A 15,389-nucleotide genomic window follows, 5' to 3' on the forward strand; every position below is an offset into this window, starting at 1 on the left:
GTAAAATAAAGGTATAAAAAAAAAATATATATATATATATGTTGTAGATGGACACAATGCCTTTATTTATTTATTTATCTTTATGTGGTGCTGAGGATTAAAGCCACAACCCAGCCCAACTTAAACACACACACACACACACACACACAAATTTCTTCAGGCTTCTTCATCCAGCCTCTATCTTGTGTCACTGGAAATGGAACTTACATCACTGGGTCTTATATAAAGCTATTGATTTACAGTTTCATTGCTTTTGAAATTGTGTAGGGCATATGAGGCTTCTGTGTCATTGCTCAGTCCATTGGCGAGCTAAGTACCACTTATATTAAAAAAAGCAATTTTCTCTTTTATTTTTTGAAAAAAATTTTAAGGGGATGAATGAAATTTTTAAAAACACTTATTCCAGCAGTTGCTGTTTTTAAAATATTTTATTTGTTTACTTTTGTGCTTATTGGCAGCTAGGCATCCCTTTTGATCTTTAATACTTTTTATTATTTAGTTACTTATTGTTTGGAATAGTTCAGACCTAACATGTAAATTAGTAGAGTTCATTTCAGTTATTTTACAAGTTTTTCTTCCTTAAAAGGAAGTTGATAGGCAATTTATCTGTGATTTCCTAATTAAATTTGCTTCATCTTTCCCGTTTGACTGTCAGCCACCTTCAGAATATCAACGTTCTATATACATTCTTCATTTGAATCTCAGTGACTAAAGCCTTCTTAACTTGGAAAATGTCACTTCCAGTACACATCATTATCATTTAGAAAGCTTTGTAACTGCAGTATTTACTGTTGGTTTCCCTAAAGTCAAACTTTATTGATTTATTTGAATAAAATCAGAATTAATGAGAATTTGGTCAAAGAGGAACTGAAACCTGTGTTTCACAATCTATTAAGAAAGAGTTGATTCTAGGGGCTGGAGTTGTGGCTTAGCGGTAGAGCACTCGCCTAGCACATGTTAGGCCCTGGGTTCGATTCTCAGCACCACATAAAAATAAATAAATAAAATAAAGGTATTGTGCCCAACTACAACTAAAAAACAAATATTTAAAAATGTTAAAAAAAAGAAAGAGTTGATTCTAAGTTTATTTCTTTTTCTTTTTTTGGTACTGGGGATTGAATCCAGGGGCACTTAACCACTGAGCCGTATCCCCAGCCCTTTTAAAATATTTTTTTTTTTTGTTTAGACACAGGGTCTCACTGAGTTGCTCAGGGCCTCTCAAAGTTGCTGAGGCTGGCTTTGAACTCATGATCCTCCTGCCTTGGCCTCTCGAACAATTGGGATTACAGGTGTGCGCCACCACGCCTGTCTTCTAAGTTTAAATATTGACAGAGAGAAGATGGTAGTTTCTAATGAGTTTTGCTAATTGTGAATAAGTCTTAATTGTTTGTTATGGGAATTTATTTGAATTCACTTTGCAATTATTTACTGATAAAATTGCCACTTACCCACTCTGAGCTTTAATAGGTCAGTTCTCTTCTTGGGGCTTCATATCTCTTCATTTGTAGAATTAGAACTTGCATTGTGATGTCTAGTGTTCATTCCATTTCCTGAAATTCTATGATCATTTATTTCCTTTAAAATTTTATAATAATTCAGTTTTTTACTTACTGAGAATTACTGTTCTCTATATGATATGGCTAGAGCATTTCTTCTTATTGCTAGGCTAGGCACAGTGGCGCATGCCTATAATCCCAGTGGTTTGGGAGGCTGAGGTAGGAGGATCATGAGTTCAAAGCCAGCCTCAGTAACTTAGCGAGGTACTAAGTAACTTAGCGAGACCCTGTCTCTAAATAAAAATAAGCTAAAAAAGAAAAGAAAAGGCCCGGGGATTTGGCTCAGTGGTTAAGAATGCCCCTGGGTTCAATCCCTGTTACCCCCCCCCCCACTAAAAAAAAAAATCTTCTTATTGCCTACTTGCCATGGATTGTGGGTTTATTAGAATGGCAGACAGCTCTTTCCTTCTTGTTCCATTTATATTACACATGAATTGTCTTATAAAGATGATTAAGATTACTTCCTGCCATAAAAGATAATCAACTAGGATGAGGTCAACAGCATTTTAAGAGTGGAGTTCTCTTCTGACAATGTCATTTGGTCAGAGTTGTCAAATACTATTGTATTTAGATATCAGCTGATAATAAATTTATATCATTCTCTGTTACTTGGTCAGATTTTATGACAATTCAAGGGCATGAATCTTCCTACATTCTAAATGAAAATCGGAATGAAGTGTTCATATTTTCAAGTTCCATAGTATTTTTCTCTCAATACTTTCTGCTCATATATAAAATAGTATTGTGCAATAGTTTATTAATAATGCTATATATTTTGTACTTTGCCACTCATGAAATGCTTTTACAAACATTGTTTAACTTGGACCTCAATATAAGCTACAATATAAGCAGTTAAGTGCTTTCTGTGTGACAAATGTGGAAACTAAGATTTGGAGAGATTAAGTCATTTTGCCAAGGCCAAGTAGTTAGCATTGAAACCCACATTCTCAAATGTAGGATTTATAGATTCTACCTCCTCTATAGTTGTAAATGAACTATATAATCAGTCTGTTTTTCACTAGGATTGTGACACACTTAATTAGGAGTCAAATGAGTTTTGATTCATATTATACTTTTTCATACAGGTATTTTGATTTTTTTCAAGGTATGTCATATCAGTTTAATAGTATCTTGCCTTAGGGCTGAGGATGTAGCTCACTGGTGGAGTATACTTAGCATTCATGAGAACCTGGGTTCAATAATCCCAAGCACACACACATTAAAAAAAAAAGAAAAGAAAAAAGAAAAATCTTATAGTATGTTTTATTGGCTGCTTACTGTGTGCCTAGCACTTTAAAAACTCTAATTATTTTGAAGACTGGGGTGTAGTTCTGTGGTAGAGTGCTTGCCTAACACACGTAAGGCCCTAGGTTTAATGCCCAACACTGCAAACAAACAAACACACATTTTATTTAGAAAGAAAATAGGTGTACTAAGAAGTGCATAATAAAATAAACATACAGCTTAATGAATTGTTATAATCAAATATTAATGCATATAAAGCACTGGCCAAGAGATAGACTATTACTACTATGCCAGAAGAGAAGCCAGCTTCTCTTCCTTTTTCAGTTTTTCCTCCTCCTCCTCCTTATGATACTAAGGATTAAATCTAGGACCTTGTTCTTGCTAGGCAAGTGCTGTCCTACTAAGCTGCATTCCCCAATCCTTCATGTCAGCTTCTTGTATGCTGTCTCTAATATGCTAGCTTTTTGATAATTCACATTTCTTTTCTTCTTTCTACCCTCCCTCCCTTCTTCCTTTAGAACCAAGGGACACTTTATCACTGAGCTACATCCCTGGCCCTTTTCATTTTAAATTTTGAGATGGGGGGTCTTTCTAAATTGCTTAGAACCTTGCTAAGTTGTTGAGGCTGGCCTGGAACTTGCAATCCTCCTGCCTCAACCTCCTGACTAACTGGGATTACAGGTATGTGCCACCACACTTGCCACTATTTTTTTTTCTAGGCTGAGAATAATTATACATTTATAGCTATGGTAAGGCTACACAATTAATCAACATATCAAGAATTTTGCTTTTAACTAGATTCACAGGTCCTTTCTGTGTGAGATCTGAATTGAGCAGTTTTGATCTGCAATTAAAGATCTTTAATTTAGTTTTTCTTAAAAAGTGAACTCTTTGTTAATTGATACTTACAGTTTAGTATATAGAGTCAGAGAAGGAGGACTACCAGGATGATCCAGGACTTAGTTTTGTGAAGGATTGTTTATATGTGGGGAGGAAAATGGGAAAAAGTGAATTCTCGACAGGGCAATGGAAGCAAAGATATGCACATGGAAAATAGAGGTTATTTTTAGGAACCGCAACACATTAGGCTAGCATTAGAGGACAATGAAAAAGTGGTTTGAGGGTACAGTATGAAGACCTTCAAACATTAGGCCTAACACAGACAGCTTTGGAAAAGCTGGGGTAATGTAGTGATGATTCTAGTTCCTGGGCCTGGGCAAAGGCCACTGACTTTAGGATAGCCTCTGTGCTCTAAAAGCACCATCTAGCCCTTGTAAACATAAAACAAAACAAGACAACAACAACAGATTTCAGGCCAGGTGTGGTTGCGCACACCTGAAACCCCAGTAGGGAGGCTGAGGCAGGAGGATTGTGAATTCAAAGCCAGCCTCAGCAATTTATTGAGTTGCTGACAGGGTCTTGCTGTCAGCAAGACCTGTCTCTAAATAAACTATAAAAAAGGGATGGGGATGTGTCTCAGTGGTTAAGAGCTCCCTTCACTGGGCTCAATCCTTAGTAAAACTTATCCCCAACCCCCAAGTCTGAGAGATGACCAGATTGGGTGTGTACTGATAGCGGACCACAAGTAGGAAACCTCCTTTAGTGGTAGTTGTTGAGCTGTATTGTTTAGAAGTCTTCCTTCCTTTTCCTAGGGATTGAACCTAGGACCTCTTGCATGCTAGTCAAGCACTCTACTGAACTACATTCAGCCTCACTATACAAAGTTTATATGTGAATAAATCTTCAACAAATCCCAAGTAACTTCTATCAGTGCTTAAAAGTGGTTAATAGGGAGGGAGAGGGAAGTTCTGGGGAGTGATATTGGTCAACCATATTGTCCTGTTGTGTGCCCGAATGAATGTGTCACAACAGACCCTTTAATCATGTACAACTGTAATGCACCAATGAAAAATGTGGAAAAAAAATCTTTTGAAAAAGGCTGATAAATGGCAAAGAAATCTTTGTGACTCTCACCAGAATTTCTGGTTCTGGACAAAAAGAATTTTCTCTGTTTAATTTCTCTAGAAAATAACCATTTGGGAATAGTCTGCTCTATTCTGTGTAACAACGGGCAGAAAATTTTCTCTTGATGATATAAAACAATCTCTCATCCAAAGCCGTCTTTTGGAATTAAGAATGGAATCATCATACGCCCATATTCATATGTACATGTTTAGGCAGCTTCCCCCCCTCCGCCCCACCCTCTTTTTGTTACTCCTCATCCCATTGTGGTTTGGCTTGACTAAGCTGTTTGCAACACATCAACATTCTTAGTGTAAAACATGTGCAGTTTCTATTTGAAAGGAGTGAGGGGAAAAATAGAGTGTTGAGATCAGATTTCATTTCTGACAGTATTTCTTTTCTTTTTTTTTTGGTCAAAACCAAGTGCCAGCTTTATTTATAAAAATGGATAAACACGTGTAGTCCATACCCAGGACAATTCCTGTCTGTTAGCAATCCATTCATTGGCTCTACAGATTTCCATAATTTTTATCCCTGGACATAAGGCAGAAGGACATACAGTCAGCCATCCATAGAAACAGGTGTCACATCTGAGGATTCTACCAATCATGGATAAAAAATATTTGAAAAACATTTTTAAAGCTGGCTTAGTGTTGCATGCCTGCAATACCGGTGACTTGGGAGGCTGAGGCAGGAGGACCACAAAGTCTGAGGTCAGTCTTAATAAACCAGCAAGATTTCATGCAACCCAGCGAGGCCCTGTTTTAAAATAAAAAATAAAAAAGGCTGGGGTTGTAGACCAGTGACAAATCCCACTGGGGTTCAATCCCAGTACCTGCCTCCCTTCTCCAAAACAAACAAACAAACAAACAAAATCTGTTTTGAAGACACACCTACTTTTTTCTTGTCACTGTTCTCTAAACAGTACAGTCTAACTACTTAAATGGCATTTACATTTTATTGGATACTATAAGTCATCTAAATATGATTTAAAGTATAAGGGAGAATGTGCATGGGTCATATTCAGGTAACTGAGCATTTCTTATAAAGGACTTGAACATACCAGACTTTTTAGTATCCACTGGGCATCCTGGAACGAATTCCCTGCAAATATTATGGGACAACAAACATCTGACAGTTTTTGTTTATGTAAAATATTCCTTTTTAAACCTCCCCTTCCCTCCACTCCCCTCCTTTGTCCTTCTCCCCCGACCCCATCTTTTTCTGAGATGGGGGTTCAATAGGTTTGTCCCCGAGTCCTGGGCTCAAGTGCTCCTTCCACCTCAGCTTCCCAACTAGCTGAGACTATTGGCATGTACCACTGTCCCCAGCTAGACTTTTGTCTTTAAAACAAATCCTAGCAATCACGTTTTGGTTGATTTGTCTACTATGTTAATGAAGTGGAGCTGTCTACTTGGCCTTTCTCCACAGGAATAGCATTTAAACATTCAAAAGAAAAGTTAGAGATGACAATGGCCTTGGGACACAGAATGGGAGCATAGGTGGCATGTGACCTAGAAAGCCAGCCGAGAAGAGTCCCCATAGTAATCTGGGCAACCCTGGTGATGTTATAGTCCTTGGGGACTGAGAAGAAGAGGTTTAGGTAGAGAAAAAAGGAAAGTCAGATGTTAGTATCCTCAGCGTTGAGCACCCTCCGAATCCATGAGAATATAGCCTCTGAGTTTTCTTGTTCCTGGTTTTCCATTTCTCTGTGCCTCTGTCTCAGCTTTTTGTTTAGGACTGCAGAAATGATGCATCTTTTTGTAGAGCAGAATCTCCAGAATCCTCAGTACCAATGCTGAGAATGTCACAGGGGGACAGAGGAAAGGGAAAATAGTAAATTCTGCATTCATAATCCACTTAATCTGCTGCCCTCTTTCCCTTCCCTCTGAACAGGTAGTTCTGTGGGATTGGTAAATGCTGGGTTGATCAGTGAACAAAATTTTATAATATCAGCATTAAAACAAAGCAGCTGGAGGATTTTTTTTTTTTTTTTTGAGATGGACTCTCACTGTTGCCCAGGCTGGTTCCAAACTCCTGGGCTCACATAGTCCTCCTGTCTCGACCTCCTGAGTAGCTGAAGAAAATATTTTTGAGGAGTAGTTGAACATCTAGTCAGATGAAAATACTGACTTAAAAGAAAAATATCGCTGAGCGTAGTGGCGCACCCCTGTAATCCCAGCAGCTCGGAAAGCTGAGGCAGGAGGATGGTAAGTTCACAGTCATCTCAGCAACTTAGCCAGGCCCTGAGCAACTCAGTGAGACCTTGTCACTAAATAAAATGCAAAGTAGGGCTGGGGATGTGGCTCCGTGATTGAACAACTCTGGATTCAATCCCTGCTACCAAAATAAACAAGTAAATCAATAAACAGAAAAAGAAAAATTTCAGGAACATGATAAAGATTTATTTATTTATTATTAGGGATCCAGGGCTTTGCATATGGCGGGCAAGCACTCTCCCACTGAGTTACATTCCCAGCCCTAAGGAACGAATTATTAAATGGGGAATTGCTAAATGATTTGTAAGGCTTATTGGTCTGATACATTTGTTAGAACACGCAATAAATGTACTTAGATTTATAGCCTACAAAGCAATTTTTTAATGATATTTATGAAGTGGTTACATTTAAAACAATAAATCTTGATTTTATGCATCACAGTTTCGTAAAAATAGCAACCAATATCTTTATCTTCCTACCTTTACGTGTTCTAATTTTGGAATAATTTATCTTTGAGTTGCTTGCTCAGCAGTGTAATTTTATCAAATGGAAAACTATTTGCAATTTAGTATTTTGATTTCAGAAGTAGTACTATTTGTTGGATTTGATGTTCATTTATATAACCAAACCTTAATCAAGTGTCTTCCTTCTTTTCTGTCTTAACTGATCAGAGTCCTGACCAATAGAATTTTGAAGTAACCTTGAAATTTGAGATTAAAACTTTGTTTTTTTTAAGAGAAACCACAGTGTCTTTTTTTTTTTTTTGCAAGGCTTTTAATCAGATATACATGTGTGCTTAATTGAATTCAGTGTTCTGATGTTTCTCCATAGAGACTTTGAATTGACTTTGAATTGAGAGACTTTTGTAGTTTAGGAGTATTATCTTTTATCTCTTCCTTTGTTTTTATATTAATAAGTTTGTAAGGCTACTATAGAAAATATAGAATTTGGAATCAGGAAGTCCTAGGTTCAAATTGATCAAGGTATTTAATCTTTGAGAGACTCAAGTTCCTCAACTATAAAAATGGGATCATATTGTTCATCTATTGGGATTTTCATTGGATTTGATCAGGGGAAAAATGTTAGCATGGCATATAACTAAAAATGTTAGTTTATTTGGCTTTGGAAATCATTTAGGCTTAAAGTCCTAATTTCCTACTTGTTTTGGAATAAGTCCAAATTTTATAGTTTCATTTCAGGATTTTTCTTCAAAGTTACGCTTTTTAATGTGTCTTCTTCCTGCTGGACACAGTGGTGCATTCCTGTAATCCCAGTGGCCTGTGGGGAGGCTGAGACAGGAGGATCATGAATTCAAAGCCAGTCTCACCATTTAGTGAGGCCCTAAGCAACTTAATGAGAACCTGTCTCTAAATAAAATATATGAAAAAGGGCTGGGGATGTGGCTCAGTGGTTAAGCGCTACTGGGTTCAATTCCAGGTCCCCCCCCACCAAAAAAAGAAAGTCTTCCTCTCAATTTTTATTTATCTAATTAACTTAATGAATATTAATTAATTAGAATCTAATTGAGAATCTAACTCGCACATACTAGGCAAGTAATCTACCATTGGGCTATGCCCCCAGCTTCTTCCATTTTTTAAAACTAAGTTTCCTATTTGCCAAGTTTCTTTCTATTGTTATGTTTTGTTATGTTTTCCAAAAGTGTTATCAAAAGGAAGACAGTGTGCATTTTTTTTTAGTGAGGAAGACTGAACACCTTGACAGTATAGTGAACTCTCCATATGTGAAGAGTTTTCTTTGTTCACCAATAACTGCAATAGTATCAGTTTTAGTAGGGCAGTCTTTACCTAATGCAAATTTCTAGAAAAAAATTTATGTAGCTTGTCAAGTTACTACAATGCACCATAACATAATTGTGAGTCCCCCTGAGGATGGGAGTATGTAAAGATATAATGGAAGGGCTGGGGTTGTAGCTCAGTGGTTGAGCTCTTGCCTTGCATGCATGAGGCACTGGGTTCGATCCTCAGCATTACAGAAAATAAATAAATAAATAAATAAATAAATAAATAAATAAATAAATAAAAATATTGTGTTCATCTACAACTCAAAAAATGTTTTAAGGGGCTGGGGATGTGGCTCAAGTGGTAGCGCGCTCGCATGGCATGCGTGCGGCCTGGGTTCGATCCTCAGCACCACATACAAACAAAAGATGTTGTGTCCGCCGATAACTAAAAATAAAATATTAAATTAAAAAAAAAAGATTTAAAAAAAAAGATATAATGGAGTTTAGGATCCTCCACCACATTACAAGAATTTGTGATTGAGTGTGCTTTGCCATATGTACCTACAGACCTTCAGAGCATGCTTTTGGTTGAGAAAAACAATTGCTTTTACTAAATTTTAAGGATATTTAGTTCACCAAAATATTGTTTGTTCCTTTGCTTTCAACAAAAAGCTGTTGCTATAAGCATGAGCATATCTCACCCTGGAATTGGTGAGTAGTGGTGCATTGTGAGACTTATGCTTCCAGTTTCAGGTTCTTTCAGTGAATTAATGGGGCTGCTCTGTTGTTAGTGATCTGGCTATGAGGACTTTAAAAATCAGTCCATTCTCTTGTATGATAATTGTGTAATATCCTATAACAAGATTAATCTGGGATAAGGGCTTTTCTATGAAGATTACTGTTTTCATTCTGGGAGAGAAATAAATGGCAAACCAACTGTGCATTTTCTTGTCTGTCCCTAGGTAAGCATGAGAGGTTGCCTGGGTTAAGTACTGTATTTACAAAACAACACCCCCTCTTCATGCTTTACATTTAACCATTTCATATTATTTGTGAAGATCTTCAATTCTGTTCTTTTAACTCTGTTCTCCCTTACTATTCCCTTTTACTCCCTATCCTCCTTCCTTGTAAAATAGAAGGGCCTTTGTCTTGAGTAGGCTTTGTGTGGAGTACTTAGGAGAGACTTGCATAAGTCTTGGCCCAAGCTTGGCAGCAGCACTAGATCATTGAACTTACCCTTATTTTACTTTTGACTGGATATGGAATCTCTCCCCCTCTAGATCAAAGCTATAGCCTGTAAGGAAACATTCATTAAACCACCTTTACCTTCACTTAATACATTTCAGTTAATTTCGAGTTCTAGCAGAGATCCTGATGATTTTCTTTTTTAGACTGTATAATTTTTACATGTGTTAACCCATTTGTGCCAAAGATTCAGAGAAGGCTCTGTTTTCTAATTAATTTGTCCTCTGCTTTTTTTTTTTTTTTTTTTTTTAATGATTTGTAGTTAACTTTCAATGAAAGTATAGAGCTACTTACTTAAGGTTGAGCAAGCTTCAGGGAATACTGTTTGTTGATTAGCCTTTGCTCTTTGTTCTCTTCCCTGTGCCTCTGTTAACTGGGGGTCATGATTCTTCCTTGGTGTATTTGTTGTCATCCCCCCTCCCCATGCCTCACCGTAGCCCTATATCTGTTCACCAGAACTGCAGTAGTGTCAACTCTAGAAGGGCAGCCATCATTTTCTTTGCTTAAATGGAATGTTTAATATACCATGTATCTTTCCTCTTCCCGCATCTTTACTGGGATCATTATGTTTTGCTGCTTGTATAAATATCATATTCCTGGTATTTGTGATACTTTAGATTATCAAAAGCAGCAAAAGATGGTATATAATCAATTGATATATGCCAGACTAAAAACTGTTTATTACTCTCATTCTGTGAAGTAGATGTTCCATTTTAGAGATAAGTAAATTAAGAGAATGCTTAAATCTAAAGCTCTATAAAGTTAGTAATTGTCAGGGCTGGATTCAAACCCAAAGACCAGACTTCACAATCAATGCACTGACTTTTATCTTGCCTGTATGATGCGACCCAGTAAAGTAGCCACTCTGTGTTTAAGAAATGTTCATGGTATGGCCCTCATAGGCTCCTTACTGTCCTGTGTAATTTAAGATTCATTTCTGAACCACTTGATGCCTGGCTTTCCCATACATAAATTATAATATTGGCAATGATTCTCAGTATTAATGTACTAGAACTAGAGCCAGTGGTGTGGTGGGCATTGATATTGTGAAAATGAGTCTTTGCTGTTATTGAGAATCACTATGTTAGAGAATTGGTAAAAAACAAAAAACAAAAAACTAGAAATTTGTGAGGCACCTTGGAAAAAGCACTCTAAATTATGATAAAATTATTATAGGCCCTTGAAATTCCCTATAAAAACAAATTTCTAAGCAATCTGATACAAAATGTTAGAGAAGGAAAGCACAGCTTATCGTTTACTTACAGTCTACTACGGTAGACAGACGATGGAAATGTGCTTTGAAATGTTTTTAGAAGCAGGAATACTTACTCAAGGTGTGATTCTGCCTAAAAACAGGACTAGATGACCTCTCAAAATCCTTTGATTGTCGTTCAGTTGTTATAAAACAGACCAGTTTTATAGATAGGGAAGTGATAAAATGTAAAAACTCTGTCACTTTCATCTCAGATTTATTTCACAGTTGCTATTTCTGAACTACGGAGGTTTCCCCTTTTTTCAGATATCTTCCATTCTTCCTGTTGTCTTGAGATTTCACCTCATTTTCATTGAGTGTAGTTCTAATACTTCTGTGAAACTGATATTTCACTTGTACACACGGTTTCCTTGAGCGAATTGTAACTTAATAGCTGTTTTTTGTTTCTTTTCTTTCCTTCCTTTTTTTTTTTTTGTTGGTACTGGGGATTGAACCCAGGGGCACTTAATCACCGAGCTACATCCCCAGCCCTTTTTATTTTTTGTTTTGAGATAGGGTCTCACCAAATTGCTCAGGGCTCACTAATTTGCTGAAGCTGGCTTTGAACTTGTGATTCTCCTGCCTCAGCCTCTAAGATGCTGGGTGTTCAGGTGTGTGCCACCATGCCCAGCATTTCATAGTATTTAAGGTCACTGATTTTTTCCTACATTTATTTATTTATTTATTTATTTATTTATTTATTTTTCCCCTTTATTTGTAGTTGGACACAATACCTTTATTTAATTTATTATGTGGTGCTGAGGATTGAACCCAGTGCCTCACGCATGCTAGGGGAGTGCTCTATCTTAACCCCAGCGCAAGGTCACTGATTTAATGGGAGTGGAAAGTAGGGTCTTTAAGCCAGTTTAAGTAATAACAAATTTCTGTAAGTCATTTTTGTCATATCTTATTGCTCACAGGCTTGAGCCTTCTAATTGGATACATGATTTTTTTTTTCTTTTTTGGTACTGTGAATTGAACCCAGGATGAATCTTTTTTTAAAAGGACTTTTAAAATTTGAAATCGTATGTAGCCTGGCCAGAGATAAAGTTCTCCTGGAGTAGCTCATAAGACTTAAGTGTTACAGGGCTGTATGCCCTAGACATGGGCTGTGGCATAGTTGCCATTCTGAAAATTTCCATAGGGAGGGTTTGCTGAATAAGACTGGCATCTCTGAGTTGAGTGGAAAAGTCTGTATGATGAGGGCTTAAAAATTAGTAGACATAGTTTTTGAAGGGCCTTGGGGTTTCTAAATGATCTTATTTATTGCAGGTTTCTACCAGTCATTTTACTTGTTAGCCAAAGAACACATCAATCAAAGAAAGGCAAATTGAGCAGAGGAAAATAAGAGAAAAACGTGTGTAGCTTTTTTGGTTGTGGTTTGTTTTGTTTTAATAAGAGATATCCTCTTTGGCCTTCATTCCTTAAATTAAAATTGGGCCAATTGCCTGACAGCACAGAAATACTGTGGTCTTGTTAACTCTTTGATCATCACAACTTTATCAAAGGCAGGCATTGATCAGTTTACAGCGTTGGCAGAATTAAAGCAAGCTTTGAATCCTGTACAGAAGACTTTCTTGAGATGTGACCTTTTAAGGTCAAAATACAGGACCTAACAGTACTCTTGAAGAAGGACATTTGTGGATGTGGACTAGCTGAACTGCCTTTCTGGTGAGGGCTTCTCTTTTACTACTTATATATAGACTCTGGGATCAGACTAAGTTCAAATTCTAGATATCTCATTTACTAGCTTGTGGGTAAATAATTTAACATCTGTGTGATCAATTTCCTAATCTGTAAAAGGCTGCTAATAATAACATCTACATGTAGGATTGTTATGAGAATTAAAAGAATTTAAAAAATGCATCCAAAATGCTTATATACTAAGCACTTTGTTAAATGCTTAACAAAGTGCTTAGTATATAATAGACCTTAAAAAATAATTAACTGTTAATATTTTTTGTGTTTCCAGAGCTTTATCCTTTGTTCATGCTTTGTTTTTGTACTCTAAGCATTCCACAGTAAGAAAAGGAGAAGAAGTCATTTTGATATGGTCTTCTATAAAATGATCTCAGAGATTTACTAGGAAAACTATTATGTTAGGTAATAGGCTCCTTTCCTTTTTGGTGCTGGGCATTGAACCCAGGGCCTCACACATACTAGGCAAATGCTCTATTACTGAGCTATACGCCCAGCCTTAAGATAGGGTTTTGAGTTCTAATCCTGCCTGACTTTGCCATCAACTAGCTGAATGAGAGTGGGCAATTCTTCTAATTTCCTTACCAATTAAATTGAGATAGCTGGACTAGATGTCCATAACATGTCTTCTAGGGCTCAAATCTTCTGATGTTAAGCTTTAATTAGCAAGCTTTGGTTTGGGATTTCTTTATCCTCCTATAGCCTTTAATCTTGTTTTCTTTCTTGTTACTAGGTAGGAATTGATTCAGAGTTGGCTGAGGTGGGATGAGAAGAAGTGGGAGTCACACCAGAGTTGGTTGGAATAAAGTTATTCCTGTCAGGTTCTGAATAGTGTAGACTTGATAAAGCTAATGTGGATTTTTTGTCATTAGAAGAGACTTAATGTAGCAAAAGTCAAAATCATAGGAAAGGACATGTCACTGTGGCAGGCAGACTGCTCTCCCTTGCCCAGCTTGTTTTGTTGTTGTTGGTTGGAATTGCTCTGGCAACTACAAAGGCTGCATTTACTTGACAAGTCATGTATGCTAAAGGTAGAACACTAACTGCTTTTCATGCTGGCAAATCGCATTTTACCAGTACTGGCTACCTGGGAGGAATGTGTGCATGTTGGATTTTAGAACAGGAAAAACACAACTTCCACCTCATTTCACAGAAGAGTTCACTTAGGGATACAGACTTTTTGGTGACAGTAACTGTTACTTTCTGCTTATTAATTCCAATACTTGCATAATGTTAACCTGGTAGATATTGTCAGATGACAAGCCTTCCTCCTACATGTTCTCCACAAAAGAACTGCTAGTGACAAGCATTTTATTATATTGAAAATTCAGCTTGATACTGTTTTAGGTTAAAGTGTATTTCTTATGAAGCCAATATTGTGAAATGTTCTTTTTTCTTCTTCTAGAATGTGTTTTTTTCCCCCTTGGCAATGGACTAACTGTAGCCATAGTATATAGAAAGGGAAGCTATTGCCCAGACGGATACCACTGAACGGAACTTAGACATCTAAATGGATTCTGCTTCCATTTGGGAAAAATGATCTAAGGTGGACCCCCCACTCCTTTTTTTAGACTAATTATATTCACATATTTGCAACTTTAAGTCTACTCCAGAGTCTAGAGGTTTTCTAGGTGTTATTATAATGTTCAAAAGGCAGGCTTTAAAAACTGGGGAAAGAGGGCTGGGGTTGTGGCTCAGTGGTAGAGCGCTCGCCTAGCACGTGTGAGACACATTAAAAAAAAATCAAATAAAGGTATCGTGTACACCTACAACGTGTGTGTGTGTGTGTGTGTGTGTGTGTAATATATATATCCCCCCCCACCCCCCCCGGGAAGTGAGTATAGGGTAGATTCAAAGACAGATGTGAAAAGATGGCAAATTTAGGGAACTATAAATGGTTTCTTAAGGACAAAGTACAGTGGCAATGTGAGGAAGTGGTAAGAGATGGGAAAGGATAAGTGTGTAGAGATTAGACATCAAGGAACTTTGCATTCCATGCTAAGGAGTTTGGATTTGTTTCTGTAGATAAGGGGGAAAATTCTAATATTTTTTAAAAAGGGGACAGATAGAATCAAGTTTGCCTTTATTAATTCATGTGGTGATGTGGAGACTTCTTCACCATTGAAATCATTTAAGCAAGAAATAATGACCTTGGGCTGCAGATGTATCTCAAGGTTAAAAAAAGAAAAGAAAGAAAAAAAAAAAGAAAAGAAACAGTGTGACCTGAATTGTGGACCTTATACTAGGCACTCAGAAAATGGTGCACTTCTCTCGCCATGCACAAAAGTGAATTCAAAATGGATCAAGGAGCTTGATATCAAATCAGAGACGCGCCGTCTGATAGAAGAAAAAGTTGGCTACGATCTACAGTCGGTGGGGTCGGGCTCCAAATTCCTCAATAGGACACCCATAGCACAAAAGTTAATAACTAGAATCAACAAATGGGACTTACTCAAACTAAAAAGTTTTTT

General features: G+C 37.0%; 1 protein-coding gene across 4 annotated transcripts in view; it reads left to right on the forward strand.

Annotated features, from left to right (window-relative positions):
• Sik3 (SIK family kinase 3) overlaps nucleotides 1-15,389 on the forward strand; it is a 235,637-nt gene that overhangs the window by 75,119 nt on the left and 145,129 nt on the right. The gene's annotated exons all lie outside the window — the stretch shown is intronic.

The sequence above is a fragment of the Marmota marmota genome, unplaced genomic scaffold (genome assembly GCF_001458135.2).
Source record: "Marmota marmota marmota unplaced genomic scaffold, marMar, whole genome shotgun sequence".
Taxonomy (NCBI): Eukaryota; Metazoa; Chordata; class Mammalia; order Rodentia; family Sciuridae; genus Marmota; species Marmota marmota.